The sequence below is a fragment of the Urocampus carinirostris genome, chromosome 5 (assembly GCF_059441175.1).
Source record: "Urocampus carinirostris isolate Australia breed hairy pipefish chromosome 5, RoL_Ucar_1.0, whole genome shotgun sequence".
Lineage (NCBI taxonomy): Eukaryota > Metazoa > Chordata > Actinopteri > Syngnathiformes > Syngnathidae > Urocampus > Urocampus carinirostris.
This window is the reverse complement of record NC_142353.1, coordinates 43,003,606-43,023,541: the sequence shown is the minus strand read 5'-3', so window position 1 is coordinate 43,023,541 and position 19,936 is coordinate 43,003,606. Positions and strand designations below refer to the sequence as shown.

At 44.2% G+C, this 19,936-nt stretch overlaps 1 protein-coding gene across 1 annotated transcript in view; it reads right to left on the bottom strand.

The window, feature by feature from the left end:
* The window catches only part of ncaph (non-SMC condensin I complex, subunit H), a 32,715-nt gene extending 29,027 nt beyond the window's left edge, over positions 1-3,688 (bottom strand). The window contains exon 1 of the mRNA XM_088335234.1: positions 3,669-3,688. The gene's annotated coding sequence lies outside the window, so the exon portion shown is untranslated. The remainder of the gene's footprint in view (positions 1-3,668) is intronic.
* Between the last annotated feature and the right edge of the window lie 16,248 nt (positions 3,689-19,936).

Below are 19,936 nucleotides of genomic sequence, written 5' to 3'. Positions count from 1 at the left end.
ATAAATAATTCTTTGTGACATTTTCTCCTCTTTGCCGTGTAGCTTGAAGTCCCTCTTCTCACCAACGCTGAAACCATGTTTGCTTTTAGAAAACTACTTTAAAAGATTAAGCGGCTAACATAGCACGCTAGCTAATTTCCAATAGGCGTCATTACTGAAGAAAGGCAGTGAACTTGACGCAAACATTTTTTTGAATTAAAAAAAATCAATTATACATCTTTTTTTTTACCACCCCCCTCATTTTATGATACACGTTATACAAGGAGTTTATGTTGAGAATATTCGTGTTTTATTTTACCTCATGTAGGTTTTAGATCAGGGGATGGGAACTTATGGTGTTTTAATAGTCTGTGGTTTGAAATAATCTGTGGTCTGTGCAGCCCTTTGAGACTCTTTGTGATTAAGGGCGTCACAAACAAACATGACTTGACTTGACCTGTCCCGTCCTCACCTGTATCCTGCTCGTGGATCCTGCATTTGGTATCGATCACGTCTGTCCCGTGCTGTCCGGTATCTCGCCTGTGCTTCCAGTATCGATTCCGCCTGTCCCGTCGTCACCTGTATACCGTATCGATCACGTCTGTCCTGTCCTGTCTGGTATCCTGCTCGTGTATCCAGTATCCGGTATCGATCCCGCCTTTCCCGTCCTGTCTGGTAACCTGCTCGTGTATCCGGCATCGATTCCATCTGTCCCCTCCTGTCCGGTATCCTGCTCGTGTATCCTGTATCCAGTATCAATACCGTATGTCCCGTCCAGTCCGGTGTCTTGCTCGTGCATCAAATATCCGGTATCTACCCCACCTGTCCCGTCCTCACCTGTATCCTGCTCGTGGATCCTGTATTTGGTGTCGATCCTGTCTGTCCCGTGCTGTCCAGTATCTTGCCTGTGCATCCGGTATTGATTCCGCCTGTCCCGTCCTCACGTGTATCCCGTATCGATCCTGTCTGTCCTCTCCTGTCTATATCCTGCTTGTGTATCCGGCATCCATTCCACCTGTCCCCTCCAGTCTGGTATCCTGCTCGTGTATCCTGTATCCGGTATCGATAGCATCTGTCCCAGCCTCACCTGTATCCAGTATCGATCCCATCTGCTCTATCCTGTCCGGTATCTTGCTCGTGCATCCAGTATCGATCCCGCCTGTCCCGTCCTCACCTGTATCCTGCATCCGGTATCTATCCCGTCTGTCCCATCCTGCCTCTAAGTAAATGATGCTTGGTGTGAAATGGTATGAGTTTGAGTCTACCGTCTGTTCTGGTTCCGACATAATAATTAAAATACAATAAAAATAAAATAAACAGTAATAGAAATAAAATAGGAATATGACAAGGCTCAGACTAACCATGTAAGGAAAGGGACCTGAGGGAAGGTTTTCACACTGAAAGGGATAGCAGCCCTTCGGTCTCGCTTTTTGCACCCATTTTTCCACCCGTTTGTCTCCGGCTACGACCTGTCATTTGACCCCGACCACGTTTGCTCTCCTGTCCCGGCTTACGACCTGTTTTTGATCCCGACCACGTTTTTCCTCTCCTGTCCCGGCTATCGACCTGTTTTTCCCCGTCCTCGACACGCCATCTCCCGCTCCGGAAGTTCCACTTCCGTATTCGAAACACGATCCGATTGTATGATCGGCTTGCTTCCCACATCCAGCGAGCACTAGATCGCGGGCGCTGCCCTTCCTCTTTCTATCAATAAACTTGTGGTTAACGTTACGCATTTGGGTCCTGATTCCGTTCTGGTCGTGACAGCTATAGTGTGGAGTTCTCAGGATGAAAAAGGCAAGACACTCTGTCCTCAAAATACATAATGTAGTGAAATACCGTATTTTCAGCACTATAAGCCATGCGCCTTATAACACAGTGCGCCTTATTTATGGAACAAAATTAATTCGCAAAGTCTTGCAACTAACTTGCAGCCGCCGACTAGATTTCCCCCCGAACGCCAAGTAGTCCGCGGTGTATGCTGGGATTTATTTACCGGCGTTTCATTGGCTAACCAATGTGTCAATCATCATTTCAATGGATCACTATTGGCTAAAGTTATTCGGAGGTCAAGGGGAGGATCCTTTTTATCATTTACAGGCTGGCATTGGCTTGAACGGCAAAACAAAGCCTGCAATTGGCCAAAAAAGATGAATGCGTATAGCACGTGGCTGATGGCATACAGAAAGCATTTTTTTACTATTTTGTATTTGTAAATATTTTATTCTCCTGGATTTACTAAACTGACGGATATAAGAGGATCACGGCTGCACATTATTATGAACACAACGACTTCGGTGAGCTACTCCGGCTATATATTATCCCTGAATCTTGTTTCAGACTAAACTCGATGTTTCTGTGATAAGCAGTGCAGATAATGGATGGAATGGAGTGTCTATTTTTAAATTAAACTCAATTCCAAGTGTTTATCGTCATATGCACAGTAAAGTTGCGAGCGAAAAAGAAAATAGATACTAAGGAATGGTTGGCATTTCTTGAATCCCAAGACTTTAACCTTCCGAATGATGGAACGATGCATTTGAGTGACATCGTACGGACACCGCTTCCGCACGTGTTCTCGACACGTATTTGCGTCTTTGCAAGCTTTTGGGAATGTTAAGGGGGTAATAAGTTGGACTGAACTATCTGACTGTTTTGTCCACGTTCCCATTGTAGCACCTTATAATCCGGTGCGCCTTATGTGTGTCAAAAATAGGACCAAAAACTATTTTTTCGGGGTGCGCCCTATAACCCGGTGCGCCTTATAGTGCAGAAAATACGGTAATTGGAATATAAATAGATTTTATTGAAAAAACATGTAATATTTCCTCACGTTTTGCATGTTTAAGAATATTGGAATAGCTTTAAAAAGTCTTCCGGCTTCAGATGTGATCCATTCCTCATTAAAATGTGTGCCTGGACCGGAATACATCCGATAGTGAAAAGGTGGAAGCCGTAAACAACATCAGACAAACGAGGGAAACCATCATCGTCCACCTGCTGCACTTCTGCCGGATTTAAAACAGTCCTTCTGTCCGCATTATGTCCCCCTATCATTTTCTATACCAGCTGTAAAAATGACATGAAGCTATTAAATACATATTGCAACGGTTTTAAGGACAAGTGATCATGATTAAGGACTGTGGTGGATGTACTGTGGCTAAAAAGGCACACTAGAAACTTTTTTTTAATGTTATATTTACCTTAAATTCCGGACTATAAGGCGCACCTGTTTATAAGCCGCACTCACCGCATTTCGGGAGGAAAATCGACTTAGTACATACACAAGCCGCACCGGTATATTAGCCGCATGCGCCCAAATTAAATGATGGATGTTTTTGTGAATGAACTATTCTGTTTACGGGGAAGATTTTGTATAAATTAATTTATACATATTCTTTATCGATCGTCCATTAACTATTATTAGTCAATTCATGATACGATTCAAAGCCAATACGCCGAAATACTTGCTCCCAGTCAAGGAACTGAGTCAAGGTCCTAGCCAAAGGGCCAAGAAACTACCAGCGATAGTGCATCGTTCCCGGTGACACTGCTATACCGGGCCGGTACGTGGAGTGAACAGAGCAAGCTACTTATCATTTGATGCAGACCTGCAGAGTCGGGGTACCCGTTGAAAGTAATCCAAAGGTAAGGGTGGGAAAAATATATATCCACAAACAAACACTCACCTTTACCCGTCCCCAGTTCCCATCAGCCCGCGTTTGCTCCGCCCCTTCTTTCTTATTCGCTCGTGAAAATCAGCATAAGTGTCTCAAATAAATACAAATAAATCCATTATAAAAATATACAGACGCAAATACATATTATACATGGTTACACATATTTACAAAGAAAGACGGTACACCGAGAGAGTTTTCAAAGCTTTAGTAATAATATTATAACTTTCATCCCAAACCGTGCCTGTGAAGGGTAGCAAAGTGCTACTAGTAACACGCTCTCAACACAGTAAACAGCTCTGTTAAAAAAACTTACCGTAATTGTTAAATTCACGGTATAACATTCTCATCTTCCTCTCTATAACTGTCGCTATGAAAGGCGTCTCCTCGCCATTTGAAAGATCCTTTGTCATATAGACAGGTTTTGCATAATCTAAGGAGTTGAATTCTTCCTCGTCATAAGCGGCCGTTAGAAAAATTACATAAATTGGCCGCTTCACCGGATAAGCCGCAGGGCTGGACATTTGGGAAAAAAGTAGCGGCTTATAGTCCGGAATTTACGGTATTTCAGTATATTTCGTGGTTCATGGATCCCTTAACTGCCTGGGTCGTTGGGTCCCAATGAGGACGCAACTCTGGACAGGCTTTTCCACTGTTAATGGTCAGTGTTAGTAAATTAAGATAGGATAGTTAATGTTGTAAAATCGAAATGTGCACTGTCAGGAACCAGAACGAAAAAGGTCAGAAGCCGGGATGCTAGAGTAGACGTGGTCAAGATCAGAAACGGGTCAAAGACAGGAGCAAAAAACAGAATGGAGTCAGGGTCCAAAAAAGGCTTGACTAGTGTAAACTGAGGTTCGCAGACGGACTGACAACAGGTGACAGAAAGGAGTGGGTTGAGCCTTGGCTCTGAAAACGCTGGTCTACTGGTGATCCCAAGAGCCAAGAAAAGATCCGCAGGTTCAAGAGCGTTCGCAATCCGGGGCCCGGTGCTGTGGAATGCGGTATGTGGCAGGTCGCTCTGAACGCAGAAGTGGGACTTCGGTGTCGAGCGATGGCGGTGTCGGGAACGGAAAAAACTGTCAGTAGCTGGGACAGGAGAGCAAAAAAACGTGGTCGGGATCAGAAACGAGTCAAAAGCCAGGAGAGGAGAGTAGACGTGGTCAGGATCAAAAAACGGGTCGAAGCCGGGAAACAGACCGTAGTGAAAACATGAGTGAGTCGCGGTCGAAAAAGCTTGTCTAGAGTACACTGAGGTTCGCAGACGGACTGACAACAGGTGACAGATAGACGTGGGTTTAAATAGTGATATTTCCCAGCTAAATGTAATGGTATTAGATCGGTATTGAAATTACCATGCATTTACTGTGCTTTGATCGGATCTTTACTGTCATGATTACTAATTGTACTCACCTTATCGCTGGGCGCGGGAAGCGGGTCACTCTGAACGCGGAAGTGGGACTTCCGTGTCGAGCGATGGCGGTGTCGGGAACGGAAAAAATGGGTCAGTAGCTGGGACAAGAGAGCAAAAAACGTGGTCGGTTTCAGAAACGAGTCAAAAGCTAGGAGAGGAGAGTAGACGTGGTCAGGATCAAAAAACGGGTCGAGGCCGGGAAACAGACCGTAGCGAAAACAGGTGGGAGTCAGGGTGGAAAAAGCTTGCCTAGAGTACACTGAGGTTCACAAACGGACTGACAACAGGTGACAGATAGACGTGGGTTTAAATAATGACAGGGAACCAATCAGAGTACGAGGCAGTTGGCGCCAAAGGAGCGGGCACAAGTGACTTCAATCGGTAATCAATTTATTGTGAAAGGCCTCAAAATAGGGCATGTGCATCACAGTTCAAGTCATGGGAACCTCCTGCGTGGGTTCAAATCCAGCTCCAGACTTCCTGTGCGGAGTTTGTATGTTCTCCCCGTGCTTGCGTGGGTTTCCTCCGGGCACTCCGGTTTCCTCCCACATTCCAAAAACATGCATTTCAGGTGAATTGGCCGGTCCAAATTATCCCCAGGTGAGAATGAGCGAGCGAGTTGTCCGTCCCCGTGTGCCCTGCGATTGGCTGGCAACCAGTTCAGGGTGTCCCCTGCACACTGTCCGATGACTGCTGGGATGGGCTCTAGCACCCCCGCGACCCTACTGAGGATAAGCGGTGCAGCTAATGAGATGAGATGAGGCCTCAAAATACCAAGATAGGTGTCTTTTAACTTTAAACTGATGCTATTGTTATTTTTCTCCCTTCTTATAATACACCTACTATCGCCTACTCATGGAAATAACTCCTGTGAAGCTTGTCATGTTTATGTTTATATTACAGGTGGAGATTGTTATTTGTTGTGTCATGGAATGATGGCTTTTATTCAACACCCGAGAGAAACACTAAGAAAAACAAGTATGCTCTCCCCTGAAGATATTTTTAAGCGTGAGTTTAATCGTGTATGACCTGTCCCAACGTGACCTGCCATGTTTGGAGGGAGAGCCTTCTCATATTCAGGTGGTAATTTTAGACCACATGGTGACATCACGCAGCTATGAAAGTATAATAGTGAGGATGTCATGATTACCAGACTCTGATTGGCTCCCTGTCACTATTTAAACCCTCGTCCATCTGTCACCTGTTGTCAGTCCGTCTGCGAAACTCAGTATACTCTGGGAAAGCTTTACGACCCTGACTCACTCCTGTTTTGGCTCCCGTCTGTTTCCTGGCTTTCGACTCGTTGCTGATCTCGACCACGTTTTTTGCTCTCCTGTCCCGGCTACTGACCTGTTCTTTCCGTTCCCGACACCGCCATCCCTTGCCACGGAAGTTTCACTTCCGCGTTCAGAGCGACCTGCTCCCCGCGACCGCCGGATCGTGTGTGCAATCCTTTCCTTTCTTCCCAATAAAACTAAGAGAAACATACGCAAGTGGGTACTGTCTCTGTTCTGGTCCTGGACAGAGCATTTGAAGAGACTTTTGACAATCTGTTACCCTATGTACTTGATCATTTTGCATCATGGCCAACATTCATTCAACATTCTAGAGAAAACTAAATCATGACAAAAAGAAAGAGGTGGACATAAGAGGTGGTGTGGAATTTGAAATACTAACTATACACAGTTGGGCTCAGCACTAGCTTCCACACACAGCTTGGGCTCTGGTACCAGACCCCCTGAGAGGTTTTGCATTCTTTCCCCTACCCTATGGAGCTGCGTAGTCTACAGTTACAGGCACCAAGCAGGTGTAAAGATAATGTTTGGGGGATGGGTAGACGGAACCAAATATTGGTATTATTAGGGATGAGATCTTGCCCCAAGTGGAGGAGTTCAAGTATCTTGGGGTCTTGTTCACCAGTGAGGATAGGATAGAACGGGAGATCTACAGACAGGTCAGTAGAGGGTCTGCCGTCATTCGGACCTTGTACCGGTCCTTCGTGGTGAAAAAGGAGCTGAACCGAAAGGCTAAGGTCTCGATCTACTGGTCGATCTACGTTCCGACCCTCACCTATGGTCATGAACTTTGGGTCATGACTGAAAGAACACGATCCCGGATACAAGTGGCTGGGCTCTCCCTTAGAGATAAGGTGAGAAGCTCAGTCATCCGGAAGGGACTCTGTGTAGAGCCACTGCTCCTCCGCATTGAGAGGAGCCAGTTGAGGTGGCTCGGGCATCTGATAAGGATGCCTCCTGGATGCCTCCCTCGGGAGGTGTTCCAGGCATGTCCCAGCGGCAGGAGGCCCCGGGGGCAACCCAAGACACGCTGGAGAGACTATGTCTCTGGGCTGGCCTGGGATTGCCTCGGGATCCCCTCGGCTGACCTGCAGGAGGTGGCTGGGGATAGGGACATCTGGGCTTCCCTTCCCCGGATAAGCAGAGGATAACGGATGGATGGACCGTGTGGCACCTGCAGCGGCTCATTGACAGATTGGCATTCTGTCTATCTAAGCTCAGTGCGCTGTCTCTTACTTTGTCAGTCCGTCAACGAACTTCTGCCCTGCAAGACATGGGTTTCGACTTGGCCCTGTTCCTGTTGGTACTTCCTGTCCGGAATTGTTCCCGTTTATTTAGTCCTGTTTGATTTCGGTTTCCAGTTTTGTTTCCTTCTATATTTGTCCTGTTTATTATTTTCTCCACTTTTCGTTCCCGTCTAGTTTATCCTGTTTATTTTCGATATCCTGTTTCATTATCCATCCTGTCTGTTCCGTCCTGTCCGGTATCGACCCCATCTGTCCGATATCAACTCGGGCAATTGGTATCAATCTCGTCTGCGCCTGGCTACCTATCATTTCACGCCAGACCGTTGCCTAACGTGCATGACTCTCCATTTCCCGTAAAATAAGAAGCTTGTGTGAGTAACGTCACACGTTTGGGTCCTGATCCGGTTCTGGTTCATCACAGTTTGTTGCAACAGGCTCGAAAACCAAACAAATTATAAAACAACAACGGTAAATCATTGGAGCAAATAGTAAATATTTGCCTTGTAAAATGTTTTTGTCCATTATTCTCAAATTTCCTTTAAGATGTTGGTGAAGGGAAAAAACAAACTGCAACAGTATCAACCCCATCTGTCCGATATCAACTCGGGCAATTGGTATCAATCTCTTCGGCCCCTGGCTTCCTATCATTTCACGCCAGACCATTGCCTAACGTGCATGACTCTCCATTTCCCGTAAAATAAGAAGCTTGTGTGAGTAACGTCACACGTTTGGGTCCTGATCCGGTTCTGGTTCATCACAGTTTGTTGCAACAGGCTCGAAAACCAAACAAATTATAAAACAACAACGGTAAATCATTGGAGCAAATAGTAAATATTTGCCTTGTAAAATGTTTTTGTCCATTATTCTCAAATTTCCTTTAAGATGGTGGTGAAGGGAAAAAACAAACTGCAACAGTATCAACCCCATCTGTCCGATATCAACTCGGGCAATTGGTATCAATCTCGTCTGCGCCTGGCTTCCTATCATTTCACGCCAGACCGTTGGCTAACGTGCATGACTCCCCATTTCCCGTAAAATAAAAGGCTTGTGTGAGTCACGTCACGCGTTTGGGTCCTGATCCTGTTCTGGTTCATCACAGTTTGTTGCAACAGGCTCGAAAACTAAACAAAATGTAAAACAACAACGAGCAAATAGTATACATTTGCCTTGTAAAATGTTCTCAATTTTCCTTTAAGATGTTGGTGAATGGAAAAAACAAACTGCAACAGTTAATAGACTGTGAAGAAATAAAAAGTGAAAATTTTTGAGTGGGGGAACATTGAAATACACCCCAGGAGACACTGTTATTGTATTAAAACACGTTTTTTTTTCATGTGGAACAAATTATTTTGAGCATGCAGAGCCCACCAGTGGTTAATAACAGGGTTTGATATAATAGCTATGGAGAGAAGTTTGATGTGAGCAAGTTAGCCGCCGTGTGATATCAGCCACGGTTCACTTAGAATTCGTCCACATGGTCAAATCCGGTCTCAAAGCTCAGGGTAGGGCGCTGACTTATTGGGTTCCGTGCTCAGCAGAAGGTGAATTGCTGTCCCGTTTTTGTAGCATTAAATCATTTCAAAAACTTTCTGTGTCAAATTTTTAGTTCACGTCTGTGCATATCGTCATATTATTTTGGGGAAAAGATCACAAAAAAAGGCCTCTATTTATATGCCCTGCACAAGCCAAGTGCAAAGCGCTGCACTGCATGGGGGGAATTTACCGAGTATTTTCTCAATGTCAGGACCAGAACGGAAACAGGACCCGATTGCGTGACGTTTACCACAAGTTTAATTGAAAGAAAGAAGAAGGGCCGAGCCCAAGATCCGGTGTTCGCTGCACGTGGGAAGTAAATCGCTCTCGGATTTGGACTGTGATCCGAACACGGAAGTAGATCTTCCGTAGCGAGTTATGGCAGTGTCAGGGACGGAAAAACTGGTCGGTAGCCGGGACTGGGAGAGCGTGGTCGAGGTCGGAAACGAATCGTAAGCCAGAACGGAAGAGTTGACGTAGTCAGGGACAAAACGAGGTCGTAAGCCGGGACGGGAGAGCAGACGTGGTCAGGATAAAACAGGTCGTAGCCGGAGACAGACGGGAGAAAAAATGAGACAGGTGGGAGTCAGGGCTTGCCTAGTATACACTGAGGTCCGCAGATGGACTGACAACCGGGGATTGACAGGACTGGGTTTAAATAGTGACGTTTATCTCAATTTTATTGGGAAGAAAGGAAAGGATTGCACACGCGATCCGTCGCGGGAAGCAGGTCGCTCTGAACGCGGAAGTGGGACTTCCGTGGCGAGCGAAGGCGGTGTCGGGAACGGGAAAAACACAGGTCAGTAGCCAGGACCGGAGAGCAAAAAACATGGTCGGGATCAGCAACGGGTCGAAAGAGAAGAGTAGACGTGGTCGAAGCCGGCAACAGACGGGAGCAAAAATAGGAGTGAGTCAGGCTCGAAAAGCTTCCCTAGAGTAAACGGAGGTTCACAGACGGACTGACAACAGGTGACAGAAAGGAGTGGGTTTAAATATGAACAGGGAGCCAATCAGAACCCACGATAGTTGGCGCCTAATGAGCGGGCACAGGTGAGTCACATCAGTAATCATGACACTCGATGAATATAGAAAAAAATTAGGCGTTTTGCTACATGGAATGCAGTTGACTCCAGGCCAAACAAAAGAGGCTCCCCTTATTCCCAATTCAGAATAATTAAAGTGTATGTTCCTTAACATCGAAACAAAAACTGAAACGCTCAGGTCCACACAGCGTATGTTTTATAAACCTAATCTTTAATCTCTCTCTCCCTCCTTATGTTCTTGATTGAGGCAGTGTCTGAAATAACGTCGGGCATACAACTCACAAAATATCTTTGCCCAGGTGGCCAACAACTTTTTCAAAAAACAAAACAAAACAAAAAAACCTGAAAGATTTTTTTTCAAATCAAACGTTTGTTTTATTCCGATTTCGAAATATTCGTTCGGTTTGGAAATTTCTCGATTTGTCAATTTGCATACCCGGCAGCCAATCAGAAGCCTGCAACGAATAACTTCGTACTTCCGGACTTTCCCGAGCGTTATAAGGTCGTGAATTTGCATATCATTTTCCAAAATGGACGCACAGAGAACACAAAGAAAAATGATAAGTGGTTAGGAATCATGCCAAAACCCCAGCCCCAGAAGAAAGATTCAAAAGAAGCTAACAAAATTGATGACGCTACAAAACGTAAACGTACATTAAAAGCATCGTGGAGAGAGGAGTTCACGTGGCTTGTAGCAGACGACGCAACGCAAACATTGCATGAATGAAGATGAGTCAATACAGGTACATACTTGATGGCAGATGGAAAACAGCCATGTCATATACATGCAATGAATGCTATAAGCAGAAGTGTTGTTCTGTTATATAATCTGATGACCAATCCTTAATACTTTGCAACAATGTTTTTTTTATTGCGATGAGTCGTCTTATTGTGTTTCAAGTTGGGAAAAATGGGGCAGGAAATTTTATGGCTGGAGTAATACTGCCATTTTTTTGAAAAAAAAAAAGAAGGAACTGCTGGCACCAAAATATGAAAGATAGAGATACATTTTACCCGGGAATTTCTAACGATACCAAATGCCATTAAATTGTAACATGGAAATGTTCATTCTTTCCATTTTGGGAATCCATATTTTCTACAAAAACAAAAAAACACCAGGTAAGACATGTTCGGTTAATTTGTCCTTGACCTGGTTATTCAGGGAGCTTTTTTGACATCTCTGTCACTGTCACGGTTGCCATGGCGCCCAATTGGCCCCGCCCCACGTTGGGCGCCATTGAATGTAGGAGAAAATGCAGGTTCGATATCTTTTAAGTCTTCTTTCGTGATTTAATCAAGTACACGGAGGCCTTGTCATGAGGGGGAGCTCTTTATTGCGTCATCCCAAAGAACTCAGAGAACTCCAGACATAACAACGCTTTTATAGCTTCAATTTGAGTACAACCCAAGAGGCGGCGGAGATCTCGCGTCTCAACAAGGAAGATGTTGTCGTACCCTTATTAGGACATGTTGTTCGCCTCAGTTTGCTCAGAGGGACCTTGCAGGTCCCATTCCCTTTTAGGGAAACTCAACTGTCTTGCCAAGGACCTTCTCGAAATGATGTCAACATTCCCTCACTACTGTAAGCAAATCTTTCTACATTTCTAAATGTATGCAACTCTATTCTACAAATGCAAGTCTATTTTCCACAACAGCGCCAGCTGCGGCTCGTTGACAGATAGGCTTCCCTGCTATTTAAACCCGGTCCTGTCATTCTCCTTTTTGCATTCCGTCAGCGAATCTCTGTGTATCCTAAATTGGGAATGAAAGGAGCCTCTTTTAATTGGCCTGGAGTCAACTGCATTCCATGTATTAAAACTAATTTGTTTTATATTATTTTGGGTTTTCACAGTTGTCTTTCCTTGTGTCCGCTTACTTTTTGTCATAAGTTTTAGACACTGGTAGTTTGCCAAACATTTGGCACCTGTAAACAAAAAAAAAAACCCATCACATAGGTTCACAGATTAATCAGCAGTTAACAAGAAATCGTTGGAAAATTGTTCCAGAGAGACAATACAAGTTATTCTTTGGCACCTGCTTATCAAGCATCCGTTTCCCCTGTTCATTAAGCTCTATTGAACTGAAAATATACTCATCTGCATGACAAGTGAGTGAATTGGTCACCTCATCATCAACTGTGTCAGTTGATTACTTGACTCTCATCTTCCCAGTAATCATTTCTTCATAATATGGGAAATCTCAATGCCTATTCAGCACTGTTATGGAGAAGAGGCTCTTCAATCACACGTCCTCTACCTGACCTCTGCCACCCATCTGCAATCACAAAGTGAATATTGTCCTTCACTAGAGGTATGGACTCTTTATTATCTTGTCATGAACCGGAATAGGAGGAGAACCCAAATGCGTGACGGTTATCACACAAGCTTTTATTTCACAGGAAATGGGGTAGTCATGTACGTCAACCCAAACGCCAGTGATTCGGCGATCGTTGGGCGGGAGACGTAAGGCAGCAGTCTGGAGTGGAATGACAGGGAGCCAGAGGCCAACAAGATCGATACCAATTGCTCGAGCAGATATCAGACGGAAGACAGACAGGATTGATATCAAAACTGGATATCGAAATTAAACAGGACAAATAGACGGGAACGGAACTGGAGATCGATATTAAACAGGACAAAATAGACGGGAACAATACCGCACAGGAAACACAGGCAGGAACCAGACAGTCAATACCCACGTTGCGGGGCAGAGGTTCGTTGACAGACTGACAAAGGGTGAGTGAGAGCACTGAGCTTAAATAGAAAGGAAGACGAAAGACTCATTTGCGACCCCGACCACATCTTGCTCTCTCAGTCCTAGCTACTGACCAGTTTTTTCCTTTCCGACACCGCCATCGCTCGCTACGGAAGATCCACTTCCGCGTTCAGAGTGACCTGCTTCCCGCGTTCAGCAATCCCCGGATCGTGGGCGCAACCCTTTCACTTTCTTTTAATAAAACTTGTAAGAAACGTTATGCGAGTGGGTCCTGTTTCTGTTCTGGTCCTGACAGTGGTTACTTGATAAAAAAAAAAAAAAGAAGTTCAATGCCGAAAATGTATGTGTTGTGTTTACCATAAACCGACTCAAGGGGTAGGGCTGGATTATTAAATGATCATTTCCAAGCAAAATGTCAGGACCAGAACAGAGACAAGACCCACTTGAGTGACGTTTCTCTTAGTTTTATGTCGACCTGAACGCGGAAGTGGCACTTCCATGGCGAGAGATGGCGGTGTCGGGAGTGGAAAAACGGGTCAGTATCCATGACAGGAGAGCAAAAATGTGGTCGGGAGCGAGTCAAAAGCCAGGAGAGGAGAGTAGATGTGGTCAGGATCAAAAACGGGTCAAACCCCGGAAACAGACGGGAGCAAAAACAGGAGTGAGTCAGGGTTGAAAAAGCTTGCCTAGAGATTCGCAGACGGACTGAAAACAGGTGACAGATAGATGTGGGTTTAAATAGCGACAGGGAACCAATCAGAGTCCGAGGCAGTTGGCGCCAAAGGAGTGGGCACAGTTGCATCACATCGGTAATCATGACACAAAAAGTATCGTATCAGATCGTATCGGTCGAAACTACCATATATTTACTTGGATCGGATCAATACTAAAACTCCCAGTATCGCCCACCCCTTACAAGAATACTGATGTTACAGCAAGATACGTAGATAAGAGTTTACTACATTCAGGGTTGGGTAGGGTTACTTTAACTGGATTACTTTCAATAACTTTTAGATTACTCCAATACCAAATATGCTAATAAAAGACAAAATAAACTAAATATGAATCAAATGACTACATTTTGTGCAAGCTTGGGAAGTAACGGAACACATGGAACGGCAAAAATGATGTTGGCAAGCTGTTTGGATTTATTTTCATTTTGTTTCCGTCGCATTTTATGTTTGTTTTGCCAGATCAAAGACATCAAAGCCAGGAGAGAAAGCTTACCATGTGTTGTGAGTCATCATTTGATTCATATTAAGTTTCTTTTGTCTTTTATTAGCATATTTGGTATTGGAGTCATCCAAAAGTCATTGAAAGTAATCCAGTTAAAGTAACCCTACCCAACCCTGGGAATAATGTACATAAGTTATTCAACTTTACTATAATCTATGTGTGTTATAAGTTTGCTTGAAATATTGTGCTTACAAAATAGGATGATTCTCACAGCAAACGTTTTCCACTGCACCCTGGCAAGAACTAACGGTATGAATCAGTAACAGATTTGACCGCAGACCAAGGTTCTTTCTTGAAGATAGCGTGAAGAGAGTTAATCAGTCACATTCAAATAACAAGTTGCTGTGCAAGAACTGGTTTCAACTAGAACATTTAAGCTTCAAACTGCACCCCTTCCCTTAATGTTGAAACCACATTGTAACCAGGGCGTTCCTTTCTAAATAAAAGGCAAGCAGAGGGAAGACTGCTTCAGAGTGAGAGGAGGATTGTATGAAGCAGCCTGTCACTTTCCTTGCAAGAAAACCATACACAATTCTCTGTGTCTTTTTGTATGCAGGTTTTTGTTACAAGTGTTTGGTTGAACCTGACAGAAAGACAGGAAGCCAGAGGCCGACGAGATCGATACCAATTGCTCGAGCAGGTATCGGACAGATGGAGACAGGATTGGTTATCGAAATTAAAAAGGACAAACTAGACTTAAACGAAACTGGGGATTGATATTAAACAGGACAAAATAGACGGGAATAATACCGGACAGGAAACACAAGCAGGAAACCGGACAGAGTCAAAACCCACGTCTTACGGGTGCAGAGGTTCGTTGACGGACTGATAACGGGTGAGTGAGAGCACTGAGATTAAATAGAAGGGAAGCCAATCTGTCAACGAGCCGCAGCTGTCGCCACACGGGCGGGGCCAATTGGGCGCCACGGCAACCGTGACATATCTGGTAGTTCTTGTCTGTCTGCCACACTGAAGACAACCAGTTCGATTAGAATGCAGGCATGTTAATACTAAACATATCGTGTGATTTAGTAGAATAATTTTAGTTATTCATAAATTTTTAAAGCAGCCCAGGATTCTCTTCCCCCCTTGCAAAAACACTTTTACGTCATGAAATTAGGTATCGTAAAACAAAAACATTTATCTTTCATTCGTTAAATGACAGGCGAAATATTGTGACAAATAAGCCAAAAATCAGGGGTAGGCTTATCGATCTAAATATCGCTAATATCAATACTAAGTAAATACTTGGATCGGATTGATACTATTGTGCTGGCATTGATACTTCACCACAGCTCCAATTGATAATGTAAATGGCTTTAAGGGCAGCACGGCTGCTGGGTGGTTAGCACGCAGCCCCAACGTTCAGAGGTTCAAGTCAACACAAACCGACTCAAGAGGTATGGTTGGATTATTACCGTATTTTCCGCACTCTAAGGCGCACCTAAAAGTCTTAATTTTTTTCAAAAGCTGACCATGCGCCTTATAATACAGTGCGCCTTATATATGGCTCAATATTAAATCGCAAAGTCTCGCAACTCACGCAACAGCCGCCCACTCGATTTTCCCCCGAACGTGGAGTAGTCCGCGGTGTATGCTGGGATTTATATACCGGCGTTTCATTGGCTAACCAATGTGTCAATCATCATTTGAATCGATCGCTATTGGCTAAAGTTATTCGGAGCCTCGTATAGGCTAGAGGGCCGAAACAAACCCTGCAATTGGCCGAAAAAGATGTGTCATTCATCCGTTAAATCGATCGCTATTGGCTGAAGTTATTCGGAGCCTCGGATTGGCTAGAGGGCCAAAACAAACCCTGCAAGTGGCTGAAAAAGATGACTGAATAGCAAGCTTGCTAAACTACGCCATAAAGAAACATGTTTCATTAGTCTGTATTTGTAAACATTTTACTCTCCTGGATTTACTACACTCACGGTTGTAAGAAGACCATGGTTGCGTATCATTATTGAACGTGAGAACTCAGGTGAGCTAAGCGGCTTTATATTTTCCCGGTATCTTGTTTTAGAACGATCTTGATGTTGGTGTGATGAGTTGAGTGAATTCAACTCAATTCCAAGTGTTTATTGTCATATGCACAGTAAAGTTGCGAGCGAAAAAGAAAATAGAAACTAAGGAATGGTTGGCATTTCTTGAATCCCAAGACTTTAACCTTCCGAATGATATTTGAAACGATGCATTTGAGTGACATCGTACGGACACCGCATCCGCACGTGTCTACGACACGTATTTGCTTCTTTGCAAGCTTTGGGAATGTTAAGGGGGTAATCAGTTGGACTGAATCATCTGACTGTTTTGTCCACGTTCCCATTGTAGCGCCTTATAATCCGGTGCGCCTTATCTATGGAAGATATAGGACCAAAAACTATTTTTGGGGGGATGCGCCCTATAACCCGGTGCGCCCTATAGTGCGGAAAATACGGTAAATTATCTTTTCCAAGCAAAAAGTATCGTGTCAGGTTGTATCGGTCGAAAAAACCATGCATTTACTTGGATCGGATTAATACTAAAACTCCCAGTATCGCCCAGTCCTTAGAAGAATACTGATGTTACAGCAAGAAAGGTAGATGAGACTTTACTACATTGCCCAAGGATATTATAGCAAGAATGGGGAGCCACAAAGAGAAATCTTCCATGGTATTACCTGAGTCATTTGTTTCCAGTCATTTACTTCACTCAGTCAGCGTAAATTAATTACTTTCTTAGGTAAATGCATTTCCTTTTTAGCAGGGTCTCGATCCGCTTAACCAGCACAAGTTGGGAAGAGGTACACAACCAATATTCCCTGGAATTTTCCTTACGGGTCTGAGCGTTCACACAAAGTCGGTGAGCAACGCTTGAAACAATAGTGAGCCACCGTAATCCCAAGTGTGGCAAGATAATTAATTATCAAAGATGTCCAAAACTTGACATCAAGTTACATTTTGCTGAGTTTACGGCAATGCAAAATTATTTTTCTCTTTTGAATGAAGTGACTTGTGTACTATTGCAAAGGTTGTACGTCATTTGTTCTTACAATTCTTTCACAAGATATCCATTTCTTTTATTTCCTGATATATTTTGTCACATAATATTAACATTTTTGGGGGCTTATTGAGTCGGTTGTAAGATACAGAACTGTACTTAATCACATTTTTTAGTGGAAGTACAATGTTGACAACAAGATTTACTTGATATCATTGGAAATTATTTGAATGCAACACAAACTTTTTCTTCTTTTTCCTTTTTTTCTACTTTTTTGTTACTGTTTTCTTTTGTTCTCTATTTACTTTTTTCCTACATTTCTTTCTTTTCTTTTTTTCTGGCTTTTTTTTCAAAAATTTTCCTTCTTTTTTTCTCTTCCTTTTGTTTCTCTTTTTCTCAGCTTTTCACTACTTTTTCATTTTGGTATTTTGTTCTTTTTTGTTCTATTCCCCCTTCCTTTAAATCATGTTGTGCATAATTTTACATCATATTTGGTCATGTTGGGATTAAAGAAGCAAAAAGAACCGAAGAGCCGTTTAGGACACAAAAGAGCCGGTTCCTTTTAGTGAGCCGAGCCGAAGAAGCCGGTTCTCTACTAACTTTACTCAACTTCGTTCTACTTCGACTCGACTTCGAAATACCGCATTTAGGACACAACGTCAGGGGAACCCGTGTATTTTTACCTTCATGCACTGTTTCTTTGACTTAAATCGCTCATTTTTGTGCGCTGGCTAGATTTTCTACATGAGGGCAGGGAAAAACTCCAAAACCTCAAGTCATGTTTATTTGTGACACCCTTAATCAGATTCAGATTCAGATTCAGATCTACTTTATTGTCATTCTAGTACACGTGTATACAGAACGAAATGTCGATGGATCTGACTCCCACAGTTTCCCTCAGTGTCCTTCAGTGTACAGATATAAATAAAGCTGTATTGTGTTATTTACCATAGTGCCGATAGTGCAAGAAGAGACGCTAACCAGATGTGCAAGATGGGCAGTCAGGTTAACAAGTCAGGTACACAGTACCATTATATTGTAAACAATAACACTGTAAGTAATAACACTGTAAGTAACAATAGTGCAGAGATCAAATGTGCAAGGAGTGGCAAGCTATAAAAAAACTGCCACTAGTGCAAAAGTCAAATTAGCAGCCGTTTAGATTTAAGTTAACTATATGTTAGATTGACCATTTAACAGTCTAATGGCCAGGGGGACTAGACTATTGCGGAGCCTGGTGGTCCTGCACCGCACACTGCAGTACCTCTTCCCAGAGGCTAGCAGAGTGAATAGTCCATGATGGGGGTGAGAGGGGTCCCCGGTAATGTTCTTAGCATGGGATAAGCAGCGCTTCTGGCCAATGTCCTGAATGGAGGGAAGTGTAGTCCCGATTATTTTCTCCGCTGTCCTCGTTACCCTCCTCACACTACCCCAGTCGGTAGCGCTGCAGCCTCCACACCACAAAGAGATACAGCTGGTCAGGATACTCTCTATGGTGCCCCTGTAGAATGTGATGAGGGATGGTGGGGGCAGGTGGGCTCTCCTCATCCTCCGCAGGAAGTACAGGCGCTGCTGTGCCCTCTTAACCAGAGATGCAGTGTTCACGGACCAGGTGAGTTTGTTTGTGATGTGCACCCCTAGGAACTTGATACTGCTGACAACCTCCACAGCCTTGTTGTTGATGCAAAGTGGGGCATGGTTGGGCTGGTTTTTCCTAAAGTCGACAATGATCTCTTTAGTCTTGTCAACATTCAGGACCAGGCTGTTGTCCTTGCACCAGCCCACCATCTGCTCCACTTCCTCTCTGTAGGCCAGGTCGTTGTCATCCCTGATGAGGCCCACCACCGTTGTGTCGTCAGCATACTTCACGATGTGGTTTGTGGCGGACCTAGGGGCGCAGTCGTGTGTCATCAAGGTGAACAGCAAGGGGCTTAGGACGCAGCCTTGGGGGGAGCCCGTGCTGAGGTAGATGACATCTGAACTGTTCTGACCTATCCGCACAGATTGGGGTCTGTCACAGAGGAAGTCCAGCAGCCAGTTCCGCAGGGGGGTGTTGAAACCCAGAAGCCCCATTTTGTCTACCAGATGTTGTGGGATGATGGTGTTGAATGCTGAACTGAAGTCCAGGAACAGCATCCGCACATGGGTGTTCTTCTCCTCTAGGTGTGTCAGGCTCAGGTGAAGCGCAGAGGAGATGGCATCCCTGGTGGAGCGGTTTGTCCTGTAGGCAAACTGAATCACAAGGAGTCTCAAAGGGCTGCACTGACCACAGATGATTGCAAACCACAGACTACTATGACACCATCCCCTGATCTAAAACCTGCATGAGGGCAAATAATACACATATATTGTCAACATAATATATATATATATATATATATATATATATATATATATGTATATATACTCTATATAAATAAATGTGACTTGACTTGATTGTCAATGGACTCCGGCACTTCATCACTCTTGCTGCTGCTGGACCTCAGTGCTGCTTTTTGTCACAAACCAGAACGGACAGGACTCAGTAGCGTACGATTCTCAGTTTTTATTAGAAAAGAGCAGGAGAGTAAGGCTTGCTTGCTTGATCTGAGGACTGACGGAAAACAGGAGCGAGGCGGGAGTGACACTTCCGTGTCGGACGAAGACAGGCGGAATAGTAAGTCGTTCGGCTGGGGATGGAGATCAAAGGCGATGTCGAGTTCGTAATCGGGGTCGTAGGCATGAGGCAGGCAGGTAACGAGGCAAAATGGGTCAGGTAACAGGAGGCAGGCAGAACTGGCGTAATCAGGACTAGAAACGAGCCAATAACGAAGAT